The sequence below is a fragment of the Leuresthes tenuis genome, unplaced genomic scaffold, assembly GCF_036924035.1.
Source record: "Leuresthes tenuis unplaced genomic scaffold, fLeuTen1.0.hap1 SCAF_19, whole genome shotgun sequence".
In the NCBI taxonomy this organism is placed as follows: Eukaryota; Metazoa; Chordata; class Actinopteri; order Atheriniformes; family Atherinopsidae; genus Leuresthes; species Leuresthes tenuis.
Window position 1 is genome coordinate 22,372,345 of NW_027325373.1, and position 25,449 is coordinate 22,397,793.

At 45.7% G+C, this 25,449-nt stretch overlaps 8 non-coding genes and 2 pseudogenes across 8 annotated transcripts; 3 read left to right on the forward strand and 7 right to left on the reverse strand.

Annotated features, from left to right (window-relative positions):
• The first annotated feature begins 12,263 nt into the window (after window positions 1-12,263).
• LOC140277658 (U5 spliceosomal RNA) lies at window positions 12,264-12,374 on the forward strand. Its single transcript, XR_011909158.1, has one exon. It is a non-coding gene; the product is annotated as a U5 spliceosomal RNA (small nuclear RNA).
• Window positions 12,375-12,685: 311 nt separating this feature from the next.
• On the forward strand, window positions 12,686-12,859 carry LOC140277635 (U2 spliceosomal RNA; annotated as a pseudogene).
• Window positions 12,860-17,860: 5,001 nt separating this feature from the next.
• LOC140277634 (U2 spliceosomal RNA) lies at window positions 17,861-18,037 on the forward strand (annotated as a pseudogene).
• A 3,911-nt stretch (window positions 18,038-21,948) lies between these two features.
• Window positions 21,949-22,061, reverse strand: LOC140277657 (U5 spliceosomal RNA). Its single transcript, XR_011909157.1, has one exon. It is a non-coding gene; the product is annotated as a U5 spliceosomal RNA (small nuclear RNA).
• Window positions 22,062-22,451: 390 nt separating this feature from the next.
• On the reverse strand, window positions 22,452-22,643 carry LOC140277623 (U2 spliceosomal RNA). The gene has a single exon (XR_011909128.1). It is a non-coding gene; the product is annotated as a U2 spliceosomal RNA (small nuclear RNA).
• A 277-nt stretch (window positions 22,644-22,920) lies between these two features.
• LOC140277641 (U5 spliceosomal RNA) lies at window positions 22,921-23,034 on the reverse strand. Its single transcript, XR_011909142.1, has one exon. It is a non-coding gene; the product is annotated as a U5 spliceosomal RNA (small nuclear RNA).
• Window positions 23,035-23,437: 403 nt separating this feature from the next.
• On the reverse strand, window positions 23,438-23,629 carry LOC140277625 (U2 spliceosomal RNA). The gene has a single exon (XR_011909130.1). It is a non-coding gene; the product is annotated as a U2 spliceosomal RNA (small nuclear RNA).
• A 277-nt stretch (window positions 23,630-23,906) lies between these two features.
• Window positions 23,907-24,020, reverse strand: LOC140277642 (U5 spliceosomal RNA). Its single transcript, XR_011909143.1, has one exon. It is a non-coding gene; the product is annotated as a U5 spliceosomal RNA (small nuclear RNA).
• Window positions 24,021-24,433: 413 nt separating this feature from the next.
• On the reverse strand, window positions 24,434-24,625 carry LOC140277597 (U2 spliceosomal RNA). The gene has a single exon (XR_011909104.1). It is a non-coding gene; the product is annotated as a U2 spliceosomal RNA (small nuclear RNA).
• A 307-nt stretch (window positions 24,626-24,932) lies between these two features.
• LOC140277643 (U5 spliceosomal RNA) lies at window positions 24,933-25,046 on the reverse strand. The gene has a single exon (XR_011909144.1). It is a non-coding gene; the product is annotated as a U5 spliceosomal RNA (small nuclear RNA).
• Window positions 25,047-25,449: the final 403 nt, after the last annotated feature.

The window sequence follows — 25,449 nt, forward strand, 5'->3', positions numbered from 1 at the left end:
AACCTTTTCTTACCCGCATTTTACAAACTATGGTCGGACATTCAAACCTTCTTTTAGCCGAACACATCCACTCCTGCTTTTGATGATGTATGGATGGGCATTCAAACCTACTTGTTGCCCGCTTTTCATTAATTATGGGAGGACATTCGCACCTTGTCGCAGCCAAACACCTCCGCTCCCTGTTTTGATCATGTATGGTTGGACATTCGCACCTTTTCTCACCCACTTTTTACTATGGTCGGCCATTCACAGCTTCCTGTCCACCATACTTGTATGGTGGGATATTCACACCCACTTGCATCCGAAGACCTCCGCCCCCACTTTTGTTGATATTTAGTCAGTCATTCGCAGATTACCCGCTTTTGGCAAACTATGGCCTTCTTGCAGCCAAACACCTCTGATCTCGCTTTTGATGATGTAAGGTTGGGCATTCAGACCTTGCTTCACCTGCTTTTCACCAAATATAGTCGGACATTCACACCTTCTTGCAGCCGAACACTTCTGCTCCACCTTTTAGTGTTCTATGGGGTATTCACACCTTTTTTCACAGCATTTTATAGATTATGGTTGGAAATTCTCACCCACTCTTATCCGAAGACCTCTCCTCCTGCTTTTGTTAATATATAGTCGGGCATTCGAACCTTTTCTTACCCGCTTTTTACAAATTATGGTCGAACATTCACACCTACTTGCAGCCGAACACCTCCGCTCCCGCTTTTGATGGTGTATAGTCGGGCTTTCGAGCCTTTTCTTCCCCGGTTTTTACAAATTATGGTTGGACATTCAGACCTTGCAGCCGAAAACCTCCGCTCCCTCTTTTGATCATACATTGTCAGGCATTCGCACCTACTTGCAGCCGAATACTTCCGCTCCACCTTTTAGTGATGTATGGTTGGCATTTGCACCTTTTCTTACCCTCTTTTTATACTGATTGCTGAAGATTAAGTTGTTCTTTCTTAAACTACAAAATTTTTTTAATTGTTGACACTTGATTTGAAGTGGATAAATAAGGAGTACAAACAGTTTTAAGTCAGGCTGATAGAAGGAATTAATTTTATAGCAAAATCTGTATTTCGTCATATGTCGAGAGATGCTTATTGCTGAAGAAGTTCTTTCTCATTCTACAAAGTACAACGTTGTTTATCGTTGAAACTTGATTAGACATGAATAAATATGAAGGACAAAGCAGTCTTAACTTGGTTTGAGTTAAGGAATTCGTTTTATAGGAGAATCCGAATTCGTGCATAACTCGTAAAATAGAGCTTATTTTCGGATTCCTGAAGAATGAGTCTGGTTCTTTCTCATAATACAAAGTTTGTTGTTTATTGTTGAAACTTCATCAGAAGTGAAGAAATTTTAAGTCAGTTTGATAGAAGGATTTAATTTTATAGCAAAATCTGTATTCCTTCATATCTCCTCGAGAGAAGCTTATTGCTGAAAATTAGGTCTGGTTCTTTTTCATACTACAAAATACAGTGTTGTTTATTGTTGAAACTACATTAGAAGTAGATAAATATGAAGGACAAAGCAGTTTGAACTTGGTTTGAGAGAAGGAATTAATGTTATTGCAAAATCTGAATTCATGCATAACTTGTCAAATAGATAGTGATGTGTCGTTCGTGAGCGATTCGTTCGATATGAACAAATTTTTTATATGACTCGGGAGTAACGAGTTGTCTCAGTGAGTGATTCGTTCATTTTCATGCAGTACCCTTCCTCACCACATGGCAGGCGGCAGCTTCATAAGCTCAGTCAGCAGGACAAGAAACAATATTGATTCGTTCACGACTCAACTCCTCGGGTGACGGGTCCTCGCACAGGAAACAGTATTGATTCGTTCATGACTCAACTCCTCGGCTGACGGGTCCTCGCACAGGAAACAGTATTGATTCGTTTACGACTCAACTCCTTGGGTCTTCGCTCATTTGTACCTCTGATTAGCTTTATCACATAGTGGTGTAGGTGGGTTGCTGTCCCGTCGCTCTGGGCGGTTGGGAATGTGATGGGGGGGGCTGTGTGGCATCGGGCGTCTGGTGGTCTCTCGGGTCGTGGGGACCGGGTTGGTCATTGCTGGGGGGGACTGTGTGTCGGGCTTGGAGGGCAGTTTTGGGGGCTTGCGGGTGGGGCTGTCTTGCGGTGTGGGGCGGGGTCCATTAGGGGCCTTGGGGTGGTGGCTGCTGGCTCTATGCCGGGTGGCCGGGCCGCTCTGGCGTGGGTGGCGGTGCTGTGCCTGGGCCCTGGTGGCTGGGAACTGCCTTGCGCCCGGGGGGGGGCCCTGCCTGTGCCTGGGGGGGCTGGGTTGCCCTGGACGCGCCACAATATGGGTGGGTTGGTGCAGGTCCTGGTGCTGGGCTTGTTGCTCTGGGACCTCCAAGGTGTCCGAAGATGGTTGTTTTTTTTTCAGGGTGTTAGGGCGTGCGGTGGGGGGCGGTGCTTTTCCCCTGTTGGGGGGGGGCTGGGTGATGGTGGGTCTCAGGCCAGGGCTGCTGCGACTGGTGTGACCAGATGGTTTGTTTGTTTGTTTTTTGTTGTTGTTTGTTTTTTTTTTGTAGAGGTCCTCCAGGGTGGGGTTGGGTTGAGTGGGGTGGGGCGGGATGGGTACCTTCTGGGGGTACAGTATCTCTCGGAATATGGTCGCTGCAGGCCCTGAGCCTGGTGGACATCATGCCCTGTGTTGGCTCCCAGGTAGCGGGGATGCCTATTGCAGCCAGTCCCTGGCTGGGTAAGAAAAGGTGTGAATGCCCAACCATACATCATCAAAAGCAGGAGTGGATGTGTTCGGCTACAAGAAGGTTTGAATGTCCGACCATATTTTGTAAAAAGCGGGTAAGAAAGGGTTCGAATGCCCGAACATACACCATCAAAAGAGGGAGCGGAGGTGTTCCGCTGTAAGAAGGTGTGAATGTCCGACCATAGTTGGTAAAAAGCGGGTAAGAAAAGGTTAAAATACCCGACTGTACACAATCAATAGCGGGAGCGGAGTTGTTCCGCTACTAAAAGGTGTGAAAGTCCGACCATGGTTTGTAAAAAGCGGGTAAGAAAAGGTACGAATGCCTGACAATGTATGATCAAAAGAGGGAGCGGAGGTTTTCGGCTGCAAGAAGGTCTGAATGTCAAACCATAATTTGTAAAAACCGGGGAAGAAAAGGCTCGAAAGCCCGACTATACACCATCAAAAGCGGGAGCGGAGGTGTTCAGCTGCAAGGTCTGAATGTCCATCAATAATTGCTAGAAAACATGAAAGAAAATTTTCGAATATCAAACCACATATGATCATTACACCTGAGGAGGTGTTCACCTGCAAGAAGGTGTGTATGTCCACCCATAATTACTGAAAAATGAGTAATAAAAGGTGCGAATGCCCAACCATACATCATCAAAAGCAGGAGTGGATGTGTTCGGCTACAAGAAGGTTTGAATGTCCAACCATAATTTGTAAAAAGCGGATAAGAAAAGGTTCGAATGCCCAAACATACACCATCAAAAGAGAGAGCGGAGGTGTTCCGCTGTAAGAAGGTTTGAATGTCCGACCATAGTTTGTAAGAAGCGGGTAAGAAAAGGTTAAAATACCCGACTGTACACAATCAAAAGAGGGAGCGGAGTTGTTCAGCTACAAGAAGGTGTGAAAGTCCGACCATGGTTTGTAAAAAGCGGGTAAGAACAGGTTTTTATGCCCGAATATACACCATCAAATGCGGGAGCGGAGGTGTTCGGCTGTGAGTAGGTGTGAATCTCCAACCATAATTGCTGAAAAATGTGTTATAAAAGGTAAGAATGTCGGTCCATACATCATCAAAAGCGAGAGAGGTGGTGTTCGGCTGCAAGTAGGTGTGAATGTCCAGCCATAATTACTCACAAACGGGTAAGAAAAGGTAGTATTGCCAGACCATACATGATCAAAACAGGAAGTGGAGGTGGTACAGCTGCAAGAAGGTCTGAATGTCCACCCATAATTCCTGAAAAATGGGTAGAAAAAGGTTGCGAATAACCAACCATACATCATCAAAAGCAGGAGTGGATTTGTTCGGCTACAAGAAGGTTTGAATGTCCATCAATAATTGCTTTAAAACATGAAAGAAAAACCTTCTAATATCAAACCGCACTAAAAGGTGGAGTCGGAAGTGTTCGGCTGCAAGAAGGTGTGAATGTCCGACTATATTTGGTGAAAAGCAGGTGAAGCAAGGTCTGAATGCCCAACCTTACATCATCAAAAGCGAGATTAGAGGTGTTTGGCTGCAAGAAGGCCATAGTTTGACAAAAGCGGGTAAGGTGCGAATGACCGACTAAATATCAACAAATGTGGGGGCGGAGGTCTTCGGATGCAAGTGGGTTTGAATATCCCATCATACAAGTATGGTGGAGAGTCAGCTGTGAATGGCCGACCATAGTAAAAAGCGGGTGAGAAAAGGTGCGAATATCAAACAATACATGATCAAAAGCGGGAGCGAAGGTGTTCAGCTGCAAGAAGGTCTGAATGTCCATCAATAATTGCTAGAAAACATGAAAGAAAATTTTCGAATATCAAACCACACATGATAATAAGCGGGAGAGGAGGTGTTCAGCTGCAAGAAGGTGTGAATGTCCACCCATAATTACTGAAAAATTAGTAAGAAAAGGTGCGAATGCCCAACCATACATCATCAAAAGCAGGAGTGGATGCGTTCTGCTACAAGAAGGTTTGAATGTCCGACCATAGTTTGTAAAAAGCGGGTAAGGAAAGGTTCGAATGCCCGAACATACACCATCAAAAGATAGAGCGGAGGAGCTCCGCTGTAAGACAGTCTGAATGTCCATCAATAATGGCTAGAAAACATGAAAGAAAATTTTCGAATATCAAACCGCATATGATCATAAGAAGGAACAGCAGAGATGTTCGGCTGGTATTTATCAATGTCTAGATAGATATCAACAAAAAACAACGTTGTACTTTGCAGGAAAAGAAAGAACAAATCTAAAGTTTCAGGAATCCGAGTATAAGCTTGCTTTCATGAGTTCTGCACGATTTCGGATTTTGCTATAAAATGATTTCCTTCACTCAAACTAAGTTAAAACTGCTTTGTCCTTCATATTTATCAATGTCTAGATCGACTTCAACAAAGAACAACATTGGATTTTGCAGTAGAAGAAAGAGCAACACTGAAGGATCAGGAATCCAAGAATAAGCTTCTTTTCATACGTTCCGCTTGATTTGGGATTTTGCTATAAAATTAATTCCTTCACTCAAACCAAGAGAAAACTGCTTTGTTCTTCATATTTATCAATGTCTAGATCGACTTCAACAAAGAACAATATTGTATTTTGCAGCAGACGAAAGAGCAACACTGAAGGATCAGGAATCCGAGAATAAGCTTATTTTCATACGTTCTATATGATTTGGGATTTTGCTATAAAATGAATTCATTCACTCAAACAAAGTTAAAACTGCTTTGTCCTTCATATTTATCAATGTCTGGATCGACTTCAACAAAGAGCAACATTGTATTTTGCAGTAGAAGAAAGAGCAACACTGAAGGATCAGGAATCCGAGAATAAGCTTATTTTCATGAGTTCTGCACGATTTCGGATTTTATGTATAAAATGAATTCATTCACTCAAACCAAGTTAAAACTGCTTTGTCCTTCATATTTATCAATGTCTAGATCGACTTCAACAAAGAACAACATTGTATTTTGCAGTAGAAGAAAGAGCAACACTGAAGGATCAGGAATCCGAGAATAAGCTTCTGTTCATACGTTCTGCATGATTTGGGATTTTATGTATAAAATGAATTCCTTCACTCAAACCAAGTTAAAACTGCTTTGTCCTTCATATTTATCAATGTCTAGATCGACTTCAATAAAGAACAACACTGTATTTTGCAATGGAAGAAAGAGCAACACTGAAGGATCAGGAATCCGAGAATAAGCTTATTTTCATACGTTCTGCATGATTTGGGATTTTATGTATAAAATGAATTCCTTCACTCAAACCAAGTGAAAACTGCTTTGTCCTTCATATTTATCAATGTCTAGATCGACTTCAACAAGGAGCAACATTGTATTTTGCAATCGAAGAAAGAGCAATACTGAAGGATCAGGAATCCGAGAATAAGCTTAATTTCATACGTTCTGCTTGATTTGGGATTTTGCTATAAAATTAATTCCTTCACTCAAACCAAGTGGAAACTGCTTTGTCCTTCATATTTATCTATGTCTAGATCGATTTCAACTTCTTCTTCTGCAAAGTCCAATGTTGTTCTTTGTTGAACATAGTTTGAGTGAAGGAATGCATTTTATAAGCAAAATCCCAAATCATGCAGAACTCACGAAAAGCTTTTTATCGCTTTTCACTGCTTTTTACAAACTTTGGTCGGACGTTCACACCTTCTTGCATCCGAACACCTCCGCTTCCGCTTTTGATGATGTATATTCGGGCATTCGAAACTTTTCTTACCCGCTTTTTACAAACCATTGTCGGACTTTCACACCTTCTTGCAGCCGAACACCACCTCTCCCGCTTTTGATGATGTATGGTCCGGCATTCTTACCTTTTCTAACACATTTTTCAGCAATTATTGTCGGACATTCACACCTACTCACAGCTGAACACCTCCGCTCCCGCTTTTGATCATACAATGTCGGGCCATCGCTCCTTGTCTTACCAGCTTTTTACAAACTTTAGTCGAACTTTCACACCTTCTTGCAGCTGAACACCTCCAATCCCGCTTTTGATGATGTATAGTCGGGCTTTCGAGCCTTTTCCTACCCGGTTTTTACAAATTATGGTTGGACATTCAGACCTTGCAGCCGAACACCTCCGCTCCCTCTTTTGATCATACATTGTCGGGCATTCGCAACTTGTCTTACCCGCTTTTTACAAACTATAGTCAGACATTCACACCTTGCAGCTGAAGCTACCTTCCCTGTTTTGATCATGTATGGTCTGGCAATACTACCTTTTATTACCCTTTTGTGAGTAATTATGGCTGGACATTCACACCTACTTGCAGTCGAACAGCTCTGCTCCCGCTTTTGATTATGTTTGGTTGGATATTCGAACCTTTTCTTAACTGCTTTTTACAAACTTTGGTCGGACGTTCACACCTTCTTGCAGTCGAACATCTCCGCTTCCGCTTTTTATGGTATATATTCGGGCATTCGAACCTTTTCTTACCCGCTTTTTACAAACCATGGTCGGACTTTCACACCTTCTTGTAGCCGAACACATCCGCTCCCGCTATTGATTGTGTACAGTCGGGTATTTTCACCTTTTCTTACCCGCTTTTTACCAACTATGGTCGGACATTCACACCCTCGTACAGCGGAACACCTCCGCTCCCTCTTTTGATGGTGTATGTTCGGGCATTTAAACCTTTTCTTACCCTCTTTTTCCAAACTATGGTCGGCTATTCACAGCTTCCTCTCCACCATACTTGTATGGTGGGATATTCACACCCACTTGCATCCGAAGACCTCCGCCCCAAATTTTGTTGAGATTTAGTCGGACATTCGCACCTTACCCGCTTTTGGCAAATTATGGCCTTCTTGCAGCCAAACACCTCTGATCTCGCTTTTGATGATGTAAGGTTGGGCATTCAGACCTTGCTTCACCTGCTTTTCACCAAATATAGTCGGACATTCACACCTTCTTGCAGCCGAACACTTCCGCTCCACCTTTTAGTGTTCTATCACACCTTTTTTTTAACCGCATTTTATACATTATGGTTGGAAATTCTCAACCACTCTCATCCGAAGACCTCTCCTCCCGCTTTTGTTAATATATTTGAACTTTAGTCGGACATTCAAACCTTCTTGCAGCTGAACCACCTCCGCTCCCTGTTTTGATCATATATAGTCGGGCAATACTACCTTTTCTTACCCGTTTGTGAGTAATTATGGCTGGACATTCACACCTACTTGCAGCCGAACACAACCTCTCTCGCTTTTGATGATGTATGGACCGGCATTCTTACCTTTTCTAACACATTTTTCAGCAATTATGGTCGGAGATTCACACCTACTCACAGCCGAACAACTCCGCTCCCGCATTTGATGGTGTATAGTCGGGCATTCTCACCCTTTCTCATCAGCTTTTTGCAAATTATGATCTGACATTCACACCTACTTGCAGTCGAACAGCTCTGCTCCCGCTTTTGATTATGTTTGGTTGGATATTTGAACCTTTTCTTAACTGCTTTTTACAAACTTTGGTCGGACGTTCACACCTTCTTGTAGCCGAACACATGCACTCCTGCTTTTGATGATGTATGGCTGAGCATTCGCACCTTTTTTTACCCATTTTTCAGGTATTATGGGTGGACATTCATACCTTCTTGCAGCTGAACACCTCCTCTCCCACTTATGATCATGTGCGGTTTGATTTTCGAAAATTTTCTTTCATGTTTTCTAGCAATTATTGATGGACATTTAGACCTTCTTGCAGCTGAACACCACCTCTCCTGCTTTTGATGATGTATGGACCGGCATTCTTACCTTTTCTAACACATTTTTCAGCAATTATGGTCGGAGATTCACACCTACTCACAGCCAAACAACTCCGCTACCGCATTTGATGGTGTATAGTCGGGCATTCTCACCCTTTCTCATCAGCTTTTTGCAAATTATGATCTGACATTCACACCTACTTGCAGTCGAACAGCTCTGCTCCCGCTTTTGATTATGTTTAGTTAGATATTCGAACCTTTTCTTAACTGCTTTTTACAAACTTTGGTCGGACGTTCACAATATCTTGCAGCCGAACACCTCCGCTTCCGCTTTTGATGGTGTATATTCGGGCATACGAACCTTTTCTTACCCGCTTTTTACAAACCATGGTCGGACTTTCACACCTTCTCTTAGCTGAACAACTCCGCTCCCTCTTTTCATTGTGTACAGTCGGGTATTTGAACCTTTTCTTACCCGCTTTTTACCAACTATGGTCGGACATTCACAACGTCTTACAGCGGAACACCTCCGCTCCCTCTTTTGATGATGTATGGTTAGGCATTCGCACCTTTTCATACCCATTTTTCAGTAATTATGGGTGGACATTCCACACCTTCTCTCAGCTGAACTACTCCGCTCCCTGTTTTGATCATACATTGTCGGGCATTCGCACCTTTTCTTACCCGCTTTTTACAAACCATTGTTGGACTTTCACACCTTTTACTAGCCGAACAACTCCGCTCCCGCTATTAATTAATTTACCAACTATGGTCGGACATTCAAACCTTCTTACAGCGGAACACCTCAGTCGAACAGCTCTGCTCCTGCTTTTGATTATGTTTTGTTGGATATTCGAACCTTTTCTTAACTTCTTTTTACAAACTTTGGTCGGACATTCACACCTTCTTGCAGCCGAACACCTCCGCTTCCACTTTTGATGGTATATATTCGGGCATTCGAACTTTTTCTTACCGGCTTTTTATAAACCATGGTCGGATTTTCACACCTTCTTGTAGCCGAACAACTCCGCTCCTGCTATTGATTGTGTACAGTCGGGTATTTTAACCTTTTCTTACCCGCTTTTTACAAACTATGGTCGGACATTCAAACCTTCTTGTAGCCGAACACATCCACTCCTGCTTTTGATGATGTATGGTTGGGCATTCTCAACTTTTCTTACCCATTTTTCAGTAATTATGGGTGGACATTCCACACCTTCTCTCAGCTGAACTACTCCGCTCCCTGTTTTGATTATGTATGGTTTGACATTCGCACCTTCTCTAACTGCCTTTTACTATGGTCGGCCATTCACAATTTCCTCTCCACCATACTTGTATGGTGGGATATTCACACCCACTTGCATCCGAAGACCTCCGCCCCCACTTTTGTTGATATTTAGTCGTTCATTCGCACCTTACCCGCTTTTGGCAAACTATGGCCTTCTTGCAGCCAAACACCTCTGATCTCGCTTTTGATGATGTAAGGTTGGGCATTCAGACCTTTCTTCACCTGCTTTTCACCAAATATAGTCGGACATTCACACCTTCTTGCAGCCGAACACTTCCGACTCCACCTTTTAGTGTTCTATGGGCATTCACACCTTTTTTTTCAACGCATTTTATAGATTATGGTTGGAAATTCTCACCCACTCTCATCCGAAGACCTCTCCTCCCGCTTTTGTTAATATATAGTCGAGCATTCGAACCTTTTCTTACCCACTTTTTACAAATTATGGTCGGACATTCACACCTACTTGCAGCCGAATACTTCCGCTCCACCTTTTAGGTATGTATGGTTGGCATTTGCACCTTTTCTTACCCTCTTTTTATACTGATTGCTGAAGATTAAGTTGTACTTTCTGAAACTACAACATTTTTTTAATTGTTGAAAATTGATTTGAAGTGGATAAATTACGAGGACAAACAGTTTTAAGTCAGCCTGATAGAAGGAATTAATTTTATAGAAAAATATGTACTTCGTCATATGTCGAGAGATGCTTATTGCTGAAGAAGTTCTTTCTCATTCTACAAAGTACAACGTTGTTTATCGTTGAAACTTGATTAGACATGAATAAATATGAAGGACAAAGCAGTCTTAACTTGGTTTGAGTTAAGGAATTCGTTTTATAGGAGAATCCGAATTCGTGCATAACTCGTAAAATAGAGCTTATTTTCGGATTCCTGAAGAATGAGTCTGGTTCTTTTTCATAATACAAAGTTTGTTGTTTATTGTTGAAACTTCATCAGAAGTGAAGAAATAAATGAATGCCTATCAACAAATGTGGGATCTAAACTCTAGTGCTTCCTCTAAAATAATTTCCTTTCTCAATTTAGAAATGTGTGTGTGTAAGTCACAACACCCATGACACCAAAACGGCTTTCTTTTCTCTACACTCTGCACTATGAGCACACACACCAAATCAGAAAGGCTTTTTTCTCTCTTTTCTACATTATGGACTGTGGGGACACAAAACCGCTCTCTCTTTTTTTTATTTGATTGTGTGCCAGGGCGTTGTCTCACGTATTAGATTATGCTTAAGATACGAATGGGTTTATCAGTCACATAAGAATCCATACATACTGATCCTCCCGTAATAAAATTGTCGGATCTTATCAAACACACTTTGTTTCTTGTGACAATCAAGTCAGCGAAACAGCGTATACACGTCAAGACACTGAATCAAGTTTGCCACAAGAACTCATAAGTTTGGCAGTATTGCTCTGCCGTCAGCAATCATACGTCCATTTTATTTTCGTGAGACATGTGCAGGCACCTGTTCATCTACTGTTCTATCACTATGAATTAGTTTATCTATTATCAATAAGGATACTTCTACAACTACTCTATCAAAGTATGTCCGGACTTCTTATGTTGTAAGTTGCTATATATGAATAAGTGGGTAGCTACTGACAAGCATTAAGCATGTCACACAGCCCAAACATATAACATTTCAGGACACACCACACAGTTAACAACCACAGTGAAGCGTGTCAAAGCCCAAACATGTAACATTCAACAGGACACTTACACAACACATTCAAATCAAACAGTCAGACAACATACAAGAACATATACCCCAGCCGGCATTGCTCCCTGCCTATTTTCCTACAGCTCACTATGTGTGCGCACACCTTTATTCACAAACTCTTCAACTTATACTCTTTTACCGAAGCTGCTACAGCTCGATTGGCCGAATACCGAATAATCCTATTTCGGTGAATTTGACATCTGCCTTACATGTAACAGATTAGCGGTTTAGCAGTTTTAATTTAGTTTGAGTGAAGGAATTAATTTTATAGCAAAATCCGAAATCGTGAAGAACTCATGAAAGTAAGCTTATTCTCGGATTCCTGAAACTTTAGATTTGCTCTTTCTTTTACTGCAAAGTACAACGTTGGTTTTTTTGTTTAAATATTTCAAGACATGGTAAACATGAAGGACAAAGCAGTTTTAACATAGTTTGAGTGAAGGAATTCATTTTATAGATAAAATCCCAAGAGTCTGCTGAGAAAAGAGAGTGAATGCAAAGTAGACTTTAACACGGCTCTGGGAGCGAGCCGAGTGCGGGCTAACCGGGAGAAATGCTTGAAAGAAACGCGACATCGAATGAGCGGTCAGAACAAAGCCTCAATACGGTGTTCCTGTGGTGTTTTTGTTGCTGCCTTGTCTTTTGCACAGAGTAAAAGACAAGGCAGCCATCGAATAGGGCCCGATTGTTCTTACTTGGTCAGCCGAGGAGCAAGGTGGGGGGAGCAAGCGTCTCAACCAAGCAAAGCTCATCATGGGGAAGGTGGCTAAGCCAACTAGCCTGATGCCCTGCTCCCGCAGTGACGGATAATCGTACTCTGGTTTCTCTTCATAACGTACAAGTCTTTCGCCTTTTACTAAAGACTTCTGTGGAGATCAGCACTAATGAGTTGTTTCTATTTTTGGCAGGCTTTACCTTTGCCGGTGAAGCCCTTTCTGTCTGTGCAAAAGAAATCTTGTTACTGTGCAGAGTGACTTCTCTGAGTAGAGTCGCCTTACTTGTTGCGACTGTGCCGATGTTCGAAGCTGGAGTGCAAAGTTGTTGCTTGAATGGTGCTCGATGGAGCGTGCGGGAGTGCAAAGTTATACCATTTAAAAGGGCTGAAGAGTGCTCAGTGCAGCAGGTGGGCGGAGGTGCAAAGTGACACTCTGGCCACTTTTGGCCATAAAAAGAACACCGCTACAAGTGCGCATTGTGCCAGGAAGGGCCCTCGGACGTGAACCAGTTGACAGTTATCGCTTCTCGGCCTTTTGGCTAAGATCAAGTGCAGTAAGTGGTTTAAGTTACCAGAGCCAAGCGATGTAAGGAGCCTGGATGATTTAGGTGTATCGTTTTTTTTTTTTTGGAGGAAAAAAGGTCATTAAACATCCATCCCAGACAGCATTTTATGCTGGTCTGCGAAATTCTTTGAGGTTTGTTTTAAAAGACAAGAAAAGTCATTTTGGAGATCGGGAGTGGTTCGTCAGAACTGTCATCGTCGCAGGTTTGAAAGTTGATCCGGCACAGATTTTCTGTTTGCAATGGAACGCAGCCGATGGGGGATATGATCTCACTTTGAACAGCCAGCAGCAGTACGATCAGATCCAAGCAACGTTTCAGGAAAAGGCAGAGATGGAGCCCTTTTCCAGGTTCAGAGTGGTGCCTCTTTGCCAGAGGAATTTGAGGATTGTGACTATCCACGTTTACAACCCATACGTCGGGGACGAGGCAGTGGCTGGGTTCCTCAGGAGGTACGGGAAAGTGGACATGCAGCCGAAATATCTGCGGGACAGTTTTGGGATCTGGACAGGTCGGAGGCAGTTCAGGGTGCTGTTGGGGGAGGATCCAGACATGGACGGATTAAAGCACCCCCCTGCATACTTTTCAATTGGGGCGGACAGGGGATTTCTTTTTTACTCCGGGCAGCCACTGTTTTGCAGACAATGTCGCAGGTTTGGACACCTGGCGACGGGCTGCGTCCAAGTTTGCTGCCGGAACTGTGGGGGAAGTGGGCACGGTGCTGCCACCTGTGATGCACCCCGGCACTGTCATGGGTGCGGGGATGCGGGGCACCTGCTTCGGGACTGCCCCAAACGTACCCGCACATACGCCACAGTGGCTGGAGGTTTGGAGATCCGGAGGCAGAGGCCGCAGGTGGAGTTGCGTCAGGAGGTCCACGAGGCAAAGATGGGCCTTGGGACGGGGGCTGCTGTCCGGATTGCGGAGGCGGCCGCAGCCTCGCCGGCTGGGGAAGGGCTCATGGCAGATGGAGATGTCCCAGGGAAGAGCAACGTAGAAGGAGCGGCAGACCCATCGGACTTGGGAGGTGATCGTGAAGGTGTGAGTGTTATGGTGAGCTTTGGAGACTGTCTGCCGCTGATAGGATCCTGGGCAGATTGTGCGGCGAGTTCGGAGGAGGAGACGGTGGAGATGGTGATGGCAGCGATCGGTGGAGTGAGGAGGCAGAGGGTCTCTTCAGGTGAGGACTACACAGAGTCCTCAGCTGAAGCGGTCCGTGCTGAAACACAGGTGAAGGGAAGAAGGAGGACGAAGAAACAGCGAGAGGGTGCCGTTCAGTCGATGGACAGTGCGTGTGAAGGAGAGGTGCCTTCGACTTCACCAGGACATTCGGGGTCATTGGGTGTGGACTTGGGGCCGAAGGGTTCCTGCAGGGGGTCTGATGTAATGGAGGGGGTACCTGCGGCCTCCGAGAGGCATCAAGGAGTAAGCAGGGGTGCGGAAGGGGAGGGCGGGGCCTCCGTGGGCACCCAAGATGGTGCGAGGGCTGATAACATAGATGGGGGGACTGGGCCAGGGGAGGGGGGGGCTGTTTCACCCCTGAGCTCGTCACGCTCTGTTTTTGAGGCCAGGTCGCCCAGCAGTATGACCTACCTTGAGGAGTGCGAGGTCTACGGATCGGGGGGGTCTGTGGGGAGTGGTTCCGAGGGCCTACTGGGAGAGAAAGAGAAGGCCTGAAAGGGACCTTTACAGTTTTAACAGTCAATGTGAGGGGGATGAGAGATAAGGGGAAGAGGGGGGGATTTTTCATTATTTGGCCCAGGTCCCTTTCCAGGTTTGTTTTTTACAGGAGGTTCATTTAAGGGATGGGGGAGATGTAAGGGTCTTCTCTGATGGATGGAAGAGGGGGATTTCAAGGTGGGGGGTGGGAGGGGTTCACTCTTGTGGGGTGGGTATTTTATTTGGGGATAGGGATTTTCATGTGTCGGGGAGTTTTTCTGTGGTACAGGGGAGGGTACTAGTGGTTGATGCGGACTGGAGGGGGGTCTATTTTCGGTTTATCACTGTTTATGCCCCAGCAGAACCACAGGGACGGAGGGATCTTTTTTTGGCGTTGTCTGATGTTTGTGTTACCAACAGGGTTTTGGTTGTGGGGGGGGATTTTAATGTCTCTTTTGAAGGCATTGGGGATTTTAGTTTGCCTTATTTGAGGGATGTAGTGATGGACTTTAATTTACAGGATAGTTTCAGGGTGGTGGATAAGTCAGGGGAAGGATTCACATGGTCAAATTCTAGGGGTTCACGCAGTAGGATAGATTTCGTTTTTTTGCCAAATGTGGTGGAGGTGAAAGATGCTGCAGTGTCGCCCCTCTGGTTCACAGATCACGGCCAACTCCGGGTGACCTTTGAGGTGGAGGCACCCCTTTTTGGGAGGGGGTTTTGGAGGCTAAATTGTGAAATCTTGAAGGAAAAGGCTTTCCGGAAAAGTTTTTCCGGAAAAGTTTTTCTTTCCATTATGGGGTGTGGGAACAGCTTAAACCTTGTTTCGGATCAGTGGTGGACTGGTGGGAGGGGGTAAAACACAATACTCGCCTATTGGCGATCTCATATGGCACAGTGAGAGCACGGGAGAGGAGAAGGGAGTTTGTGCACTTACAGAGAAGACTACAATTTTTGGTGACAGCAGGGAATAAGGGGGAGACGTTGGATAGGGAGGCAGTTGAAGCGGTAAAGGGTAAGTTAGGGATTTATTTTAGGGAGAGGGCTAGGGTGTTTTTATTTCGGTGTAGAAAGGAGAAGTTTGAGTTGGGGGAACGCTGCAGTGCTTACTTTTTCAAGCAGGTTAAGACAGCCCAGGCAAGGGCATGTATCCCGCAGCTGCGTGGGAAAGGTGGGGGTTCTGTGACAGACCCACTGGAGATGGTGGAGGTAGCTTCTCTGTTTTTTGGGGAAGTTTTTGGGGAGGGGGCTGTAGGTGAGGATGGCCTTGGAAGGTTTTTAGGGTCTCTGCAGAGAAGGGTTCCTGGAGATATAGTTGAGGGGATGGAGGGCCCGGTGACCATGGCAGAGGTGGAGGAGGCCATGAAGGGGCTGCCATCAGGCAAGGTGCCTGGGATTGATGGACTGCCCAAGGAATTTTTTTTGGTTTTTTGGGGGGATTTTGGGGAGGGATGTGTGGGAGGTGGTTAAATCTGTTTTGGAAGGGAGGGGCTTAGGGAAAACAATGAGGGAGGGGGTCATATCTCTCTTGTATAAGAAAGGGGACAGGGAGCGAATGGAAAGCTATAGGCCGATCACGTTGCTCTGTGTGGACTACAAAATTGTGGCTCGAGTCCTAGTTGGTCGTCTTCGGAAGGCTCTACCTCATGTAATCCATGAGGATCAGACGTGTGGGGTGGAGGGAAGGCTAATACAGTGGAATCTGGGATTGGTGAGGGACTGTATTCATTGGGTGGAGGAGCGGGGGATCAATATGAGTTTGGTGGGGTTAGATATGGAGAAAGCGTTTGACAGGGTGAACCACAGGTTTCTTTTTGCAGTTTTGGAGAGGATGGGATTTGGGCCCCGTTTCATAGAGTGGTTGGAGATCATGTACAAGGGGGTGGGGAGCAGAGTTATGGTGAACGGGCACTTGGGTACAATGGTGGCACAGAGAACTGGGGTGAGGCAGGGATGCCCACTCTCCCCGCTGCTCTTTGTGGCTTACATGGAGCCGCTGGGTTCGGTGGTGCGGGGGGACCCGGGTGTGGTGGGTCTGCACCTTCCTGGAGCAGGTCCAGACAAGTTGACAGTGATGCAGTATGCGGATGACATGACCTTTTTTTTGACAACAGAGAGGTCGGTCACACGGCTGTTGGAAGTGGTGGAGAGTTTTTCGATAGTGTCGGGGGCCAAGGTAAACTTAGGGAAGTCCACCATTAAGTTTTTTGGACCATGGGCTGGTAGGGTGGGAGGCCTAGCTGGTCTGCCCCAGTGCCAGGGCCCAGTGAGAGTCCTGGGGGTAGAGTTTCAGGGAGAGGGGAGTGCAGAATTAAATTGGGGAAGGCGTCTGGCTGCAGCCCGTTCGCGGATGGGGCTGTGGAAATCCCGGCAACTTTCCTTAAGTGGTAGAGTGCTGGTTTTGAAGGCTGATATTTTGCCATTTTTGGTATACCTAGCGTATGTTTTTCCTTTACCTCCTCAATATAGGAGAAGTTTCATGAGAGATGTTTTTTCCTTTGTATGGGGGGGGTGTGAATATGTGAGAAGGGAGTGGATGTACCAGGAAGTTCGGATGGGAGGGAGGGGTGTGCCGGACATCCCACTTAAGTTGGATGTGGTTTTCTTTTCCTTTTTGTGCAGGTCTATGCAACAGACCAGTGGCCATCATTTTCAGGCACTTTTGCTGTTTTGGTTGTCATTCCCCTTCAGGAGATTGGTGTCATGGGACAATAGAAAGCCAAAGGGGGATGTCTTACCCCCGTATTATAGGCAGGTGGTATGCTGGGGGAAAAAGCACCCAGAGTGTCAGGAGGGGGACCTGTGCTTCAGTCACCGGCGCCTGTACAGGGCTCTGGTGGAAAAAAGGGGGCCGGTGGGGGTGTATGGGGTGGGGCAACAAGGGTGGGTTTTCACACAGCAGAAAGGTCTCACAAACAGGGCGAGGGATATAAATTGGCTCGCCTTACACAGGAGGTTGCCAGTCAGGGAAGTTTTAAATAGACACGGGTTGACACGGGGGAGTTTGTGCCCAAGGGAGGGGTGTGGGGCTGATGAGACAATTGAGCATGTGTTTTGGGAATGTGGGTTTGCAACAAAAGTGTGGGTTGAGTTGGTTCTTTTTTTTCCAAGATTGGGGTCTTTAAAGTATGACATGATAATGCTGGGCTTGGGTTTAAGGGGGAAAGGTAGGGAGGGTTTTCTGTTATGGTTGGTTCTGTCTATGGGAAAGGTGGCGCTGTGGGATGCAAGGACGGCGTTGATTAAAAACAATGTGGACTGGCAGGTGGGAAGGGTGGTGGCAAGGGTGAAGGCAGAGATTGGATGCATGAGAAGAATGGAGGAGGAAAAGTACGGGTATCACGCTGCAAGAGAGCGATGGAAGACTTTATTTTCATGAGCGGGTAGTGTTTCTTTGTGGTTGTTTCTTATGTTTGTATGGTTTTTGTGTCGGACATGTAAAGCATTGCTTTGACTGTTTTGTCATGTTGTTCTAAATGTTTCTTGGAAGTTTTGTAATAAAAAAAAAAATAAAAAAAATCTGTTCTTATCAGTTTAATATCTACATATTAAATGGATTTTTAGCAATAGGAGTTGAAAAAGTAGCTTGCTCCGTTCACTCCAAGCATTGACCCGGTACTGCAATGCCGCTGGGAACGGTGCGCTCTTCTCTACTCTTGTGAAAAAGCAAACAGCGGTGCAGGATGCAAGTTTCAGGGAGCCCAAGATGAAACTTTCTTTTAGTCTGCTGAGAAAAGAGAGTGAATGTGAAGTAGACTATAACATGGCTCTGGGAGCGAGCCGAGTGCGGGCTAACCGGGAGAATTGCTTGAAAGAAACGCCATACCAAATGAGCGGTCAGAACAAAGCTTCAATACGGTGTTCCCGTGGTGTTTTTGTTGCTGCCGCTGTTTGCTTTTTCACAAGAGCGCACCTGTTGAGGGGGGGCCTGGGGGGGCCTGGGTGATGGTGGGTCTCAGGCCCGAGCTGCTGCGACTGGTGTGACCGGGTGGTTTGTTTGTTTGTTTTTTGTTGTTGTTTGTTTGTTTTTTGTAGAGGTCCTCCGGAGTGGGGTTGGGTTGAGTGGGGTGGGGCGGGATGGGTACCTTCTGGGGGTACAGTAGCTCCCGGAATATGGTCGCTGCAGGCCCCGAGCCTCCTGTCCTGTTTTGGCTCCCTGGTAGCGGGGATGCCTATTGCAGCCAGTCCCTGGCTGCCCTCTCTGGGGGAGAGTAGCCCCAGTGTATATCCCCATACCCCTCCCCCTTCTGGCTCCTGTACACAGCACACACTCACACATGAAGGGTTTTGGGGGCGTGTGTGTTCGTTGGGGTGTAGTGGACTCTGCAATAGTGGACTCTGCAGTAGTTGCACTCTCCACCATACTTGTATGGTGGGATATTCACACCCACTTGCATCCGAAGACCTCCGCCCCCACTTTTGTTGATATTTAGTCGGTCATTCGCACCTTACCCGCTTTTGGCAAACTATGGCCTTGTTGCAGCCAAACACCTCTGATCTCGCTTTTGATGATGTAAGGTTGGGCATTCAGACCTTTCTTCACCTGCTTTTCATCAAATATAGTCGGACATTCACACCTTCTTGCAGCCGAACACTTCCGACTCCACCTTTTAGTGTTCTATGGGCATTCACACCTTTTTTTTCACCGTATTTTATAGATTATGGTTGGAAATTCTCACCCACTCTCATCTGAAGACCTCTCCTCCCGCTTTTGTTAATATATAGTCGGGCATTCAAACCTTTTCTTACCCACTTTTTACAAATTATGGTCGGACATTCACACCTACTTGCAGCCGAATACTTCCGCTCCACCTTTTATGTATGTATGGTTGGCATTTGCACCTTTTCTTACCCTCTTTTTTATACTGATTGCTGAAGATTAAGTTGTACTTTCTGAAACTACAACATTTTTTTAATTGTTGAAAATTGATTTGAAGTGGATAAATTACAAGGACAAACAGTTTTAAGTCAGCCTGATAGAAGGAATTAATTTTATAGAAAAATCTGTACTTCATCATATGTCGAGAGATGCTTATTGCTGAAGAAGTTCTTTCTCATTCTACAAAGTACAACGTTGTTTATCGTTGAAACTTGATTAGACATGAATAAATATTAAGGACAAAGCAGTCTTAACTTGGTTCTAGTTAAGGAATTCGTTTTATAGGAGAATCCGAATTCGTGCATAACTCGTAAAATAGAGCTTATTTTCGGATTCCTGAAGAATGAGTCTGATTCTTTTTCATAATACAAAGTTTGTTGTTTATTGTTGAAACTTCATCAGAAGTGAAGAAATAAATGAATGCCTATCAACAAATGTGGGATCTAAACTCTAGTGCTTCCTCTAAAATAATTTCCTTTCTCAATTTAGAAATGTGTGTGTGTAAGTCACAACACCCGTGACACCAAAACGGCTTTCTTTTCTCTACACTCTGCACTATGAGCACACACACCAAATCAGAAAGGCTTTTTTCTCTCTTTTCTACATTATGGACTGTGGGGACACAAAACCGCTCTCTCTTTTTTTTTTTTTATCGTGTGCCAGGGCGTTGTCTCACGTATTAGATTATGCTTAAGATACGAATGGGTTTATCAGTCACATCAGAATCCATACATACTGATCCTCCCGTAATAAAATGGTCGGATCTTATCAAACACACTTTGTTTCTTGTGACAATCAAGTCAGCGAAACAGCGTATACAGCCACACTGAAGCGCACAACCACAGTGAAGTGTCAAAGCCCAAACATGTAACATTCAACAGGACACTTACACAACACATTCAAATCAAACAGTCAGACAACATACAAGAACATATACCCCAGCCGGCATTGCTCCCTGCCTATTTTCCTACAGCTCACTATGTGTGCGCACACCTTTATTCACAAACTCTTCAACTTATACTCTTTTACCAAAGCTGCTACAGCTCGATTGGCCGAATACCCTTAGATCCTATTTCGGTGAATTTGACATCTGCCTTACATGTAACAGATTAGCGGTTTAGCAGTTTTAACTTAGTTTGAGTGAAGGAATTAATTTTATAGCAAAATCCGAAATCGTGAAGCACTCATGAAAGTAAGCTTATTCTCGGATTCCTGAAACTTTAGATTTGCTCTTTCTTTTACTGCAAAGTACAACGATGTTTTTTTTGTTTAAATCTTTCTAGACATGGTAAATATGAACGACAAAGCAGTTTTAACATAGTTTGAGTGAAGGAATTTTATAGATAAAATCCCAAGAGTCTGCTGAGAAAAGAGAGTGAATGCGAAGTAGACTTTAACATGGCTCTGGGAGCGAGCCGAGTGCAGCCCCCGTCCCAAGGCCCATCTTTGCCTCGTGGACCTCCTGACGCAACTCCACCTGCGGCCTCTGCCTCCGGATCTCCAAACCTCCAGCCACTGTGGCGTATGTGCGGGTACGTTTGGGGCAGTCCCGAAGCAGGTGCCCCGCATCCCCGCACCCATGACAGTGCCGGGGTGCATCACAGGTGGCAGCACCGTGCCCACTTCCCCCACAGTTCCGGCAGCAAACTTGGACGCAGCCCGTTGCCAGGTGTCCAAACCTACGACATTGTCTGCAAAACAGTGGCTGCCCGGAGTAAAAAAGAAATCCCCTGTCCGCCCCAATTGAAGAGTATGCAGGGGGGTGCTTTAATCCGTCCATGCTGTCTGGATCCTCCCCCAACAGCACCCTGAACTGCCTCCGACCTGTCCAGATCCCAAAACTGTCCCGCAGATATTTCGGCTGCATGTCCACTTTCCCGTACCTCTTGAGGAACCCAGCCACTGCCTCGTCCCCGACATATGGGTTGTAAACGTGGATAGTCACAATCCTCAAATTTCTCTGGCAAAGAGGCACCACTCTGAACCTGGAAAAGGGCTCCATCTCTGCCTTTTCCTGAAATGTTGCTTGGATCTGATCGGACTGCTGCTGGCTGTTCAAAGTGAGATCATATCCCCCATCGGCTGCGTTCCATTGCAAACAGAAAATCTGTGCTGGATCAACTTTCAAACCTGCGACGATGACAGTTCTGACGAAACACTCCCGATCTCCAAAGTGACTTTTCTTGTCTTTTATAACAAACCTCAAAGAATTTCGCAGACCAGCATAAAATGCTGTCTGGGATGGATGTTTAATGACCATTTTTTCCTCCAAAAAACGATACACCTAAATCATCCAGGCTCCTTACATCGCTTGGCTCTGGTAACTTAAACCACTTACTGCACTTGATCTTAGCCAAAAGGCCGAGAAGCGATAACTGTCCACTGGTTCACGTCCGAGGGCCCTTCCAGGCACAATGCGCACTTGTAGCGGTGTTCTTTTTATGGCCATAGGTGGCCAGAGTGTCACTTTGCACCTCCGCCCACCCGCTGCACTGAGCACTCTTCAGCCCTTTTAAATGGTATAACTTTGCACTCCCGCACGCTCCAGCGAGCACCATTCAAGCAACAACTTTGCACTCCAGCTTCGAACATCGGCACAGTCGCAACAAGTAAGGCGACTCTACTCAGAGAAGTCACTCTGCACAGTAACAAGATTTCTTTTGCACAGACAGAAAGGGCTTCACCCGCAAAGGTAAAGCCTGCCAAAAAAAGAAACAACTCATTAATGCTGCTCTCCACGGAAGTCTTTAGTAAAAGGCGAAAGACTTGTTGTTATGAAGAGAAACCAGAGTACGATTATCCGTCACTGCGGGAGCAGGGCATCAGGCTAGTTGGCATAGCCACCTTCCCCATGGTGAGCTTTGCTTGGTTGAGACGCTTGCTCCCCCCCCTTGCTCCTCGGCTGACCAAGTAGGAACAATCGGGCCCTATTCGATGGCTGCCTTGTCTTTTACTCTGTGCAAAAGACAAGGCAGCAACAAAAACACCACGGGAACACCGTATTGAGGCTTTGTTCTGACCGCTCATTCGGTGTCGCGTTTCTTTCAAGCAATTCTCCCGGTTAGCCCGCACTCGGCTCGCTCCCAGAGCCGTGTTAAAGTCTACTTTGCATTCACTCTCTTTTCTCAGCAGATTAAAAGAAAGTTTCATCCTGCACCGCTGTTTGCTTTTTCACAAGAGCAGAGAAGAGCGCACCGTTCCCAGCGGCACTGCAGTACTGGGTCAATGCTTGGAGTGAACGGAGCAAGCTCCTTTTTCAACTCCTATTCCTAAAAATCCATTTAATATGTAGTCCTCGTATAGAGGACATAAAAGATATTAAACTGATAAGAACAGATACTACACTTGATCTTAGCCAAAAAGGCTGAGAAGCGATAACTGTCCACTGGTTCACGTCCAAGGGCCCTTCCAGGCACAATGTGCACTTGTAGCGGTGTTCTTTTTATGGCCATAGGTGGCCACAGTGTCACTTTGCACCTCCGCTGCACTGAGCACTCTTCAGCCCTTTTAAATGGTATAACTTTGCACTCCCGCACGCTCCAGCGAGCACCATTCAAGCAACATCGGCACAGTCGCAACAAGTAAGGCGACTCTACTCAGAGAAGTCACTCTGCACAGTAACAAGATTTCTTTTGCACAGACAGAAAGGGCTTCACCCGCAAAGGTAAAGCCTGCCAAAAATAGAAACAACTCATTAGTGCTGCTCTCCACGGAAGTCTTTAGTAAAAGGCGAAAGACTTGTACGTTATGAAGAGAAACCAGAGTACGATTATCCGTCACTGCAGGAGCAGGGCATCAGGCTAGTTGGCATAGCCACCTTCCCCATGGTGAGCTTTGCTTGGTTGAGACGCTTGGTTGAGACGCTTGCTCCCCCCCCTTGCTCCTCGGCTGACCAAGTAGGAACAATCGGGCCCTATTCGATGGCTGCCTTGTCTTTTACTCTGTGCAAAAGACAAGGCAGCAACAAAAACACCACGGGAACACCGTATTGAGGCTTTGTTCTGACCGCTCATTCGGTGTCGCGTTTCTTTCAAGCAATTCTCCCGGTTAGCCCGCACTCGGCTCGCTCCCAGAGCCGTGTTAAAGTCTACTTTGCATTCACTCTCTTTTCTCAGCAGATTAAAAGAAAGTTTCATCCTGCACCGCTGTTTGCTTTTTCACAAGAGCAGAGAAGAGCGCACCGTTCCCAGCGGCACTGCAGTACTGGGTCAATGCTTGGAGTGAACGGAGCAAGCTCCTTTTTCAACTCCTATTCCTAAAAATCCATTTAATATGTAGTCCTCGTATAGAGGACATAAAAGATATTAAACTGATAAGAACAGATACTACACTTGATCTTAGCCAAAAAGGCTGAGAAGCGATAACTGTCCACTGGTTCACGTCCAAGGGCCCTTCCAGGCACAATGTGCACTTGTAGCGGTGTTCTTTTTATGGCCATAGGTGGCCACAGTGTCACTTTGCACCTCCGCTGCACTGAGCACTCTTCAGCCCTTTTAAATGGTATAACTTTGCACTCCCGCACGCTCCAGCGAGCACCATTCAAGCAACATCGGCACAGTCGCAACAAGTAAGGCGACTCTACTCAGAGAAGTCACTCTGCACAGTAACAAGATTTCTTTTGCACAGACAGAAAGGGCTTCACCCGCAAAGGTAAAGCCTGCCAAAAATAGAAACAACTCATTAGTGCTGCTCTCCACGGAAGTCTTTAGTAAAAGGCGAAAGACTTGTACGTTATGAAGAGAAACCAGAGTACGATTATCCGTCACTGCAGGAGCAGGGCATCAGGCTAGTTGGCATAGCCACCTTCCCCATGGTGAGCTTTGCTTGGTTGAGACGCTTGCTCCCCCCCCTTGCTCCTCGGCTGACCAAGTAGGAACAATCGGGCCCTATTCGATGGCTGCCTTGTCTTTTACTCTGTGCAAAAGACAAGGCAGCAACAAAAACACCACGGGAACACCGTATTGAGGCTTTGTTCTGACCGCTCATTCGGTGTCGCGTTTCTTTCAAGCAATTCTCCCGGTTAGCCCGCACTCGGCTGGCTCCCAGAGCCGTGTTAAAGTCTGCTTTGCATTTACTCTCTTTTCTCAGCAGATTAAAAGAAAGTTTCATCTTGGGCTCCCTGAAACATCCATCCTGCACCGCTGTTTGCTTTTTCACAAGAGCAGAGAAGAGCGCACCGTTCCCAGCGGCACTGCAGTACTGGGTCGATGCTTGGAGTGAACGGAGCAAGCTCCTTTTTCAACTCCTATTCCTAAAAATCCATTTAATATGTAGTCCTCGTATAGAGGACATATCAGATATTAAACTGATAAGAACAGATACTACACTTGATCTTAGCCAAAAAGGCCGAGAAGCGATAACTGTCCACTGGTTCACGTCCGAGGGCCCTTCCAGGCATAATGCGCACTTGTAGCGGTGTTTTTTTTATGGCCATAGGTGCCAGAGTGTCACTTTGCACCTCCGCCCAACTGCTGCACTGAGCACTCTTCAGCCCTTTTAAATGGTATAACTTTGCACTCCTGCACGCTCCAGCGCGCACCATTCAAGCAACAACTTTGCATTACAGCTTCGAACATCGGCACAGTCGCAACAAGTAAGGCGACTCTACTCAGAGAAGTCACTCTGCACAGTAACAAGATTTCTTTTGCACAGACAGAAAGAGCTTCACCCGCAAAGGTAAAGCCTGCCAAAAATAGAAACAACTCATTAGTGCTGCTCTCCACGGAAGTCTTTAGTAAAAGGCGAAAGACTTGTACGTTATGAAGAGAAACCAGAGTACGATTATCCGTCACTGCAGGAGCAGGGCATCAGGCAAGTTGGCATAGCCACCTTCCCCATGGTGAGCTTTGCTTGGTTGAGACGCTTGCTCCCCCCCCTTGCTCCTCGGCTGACCAAGTAGGAACAATCGGGCCCTATTCGATGGCTGCCTTGTCTTTTACTCTGTGCAAAAGACAAGGCAGCAACAAAAACACCACGGGAACACCGTATTGAGGCTTTGTTCTGACCGCTCATTCAGTGTCGCGTTTCTTTCAAGCAATTCTCCCGGTTAGCCCGCACTCGGCTCGCTCCCAGAGCCGTGTTAAAGTCTACTTTGCATTTACTCTCTTTTCTCAGCAGATTAAAAGAAAGTTTCATCTTGGGCTCCCTGAAACATCCATCCTGCACCGCTGTTTGCTTTTTCA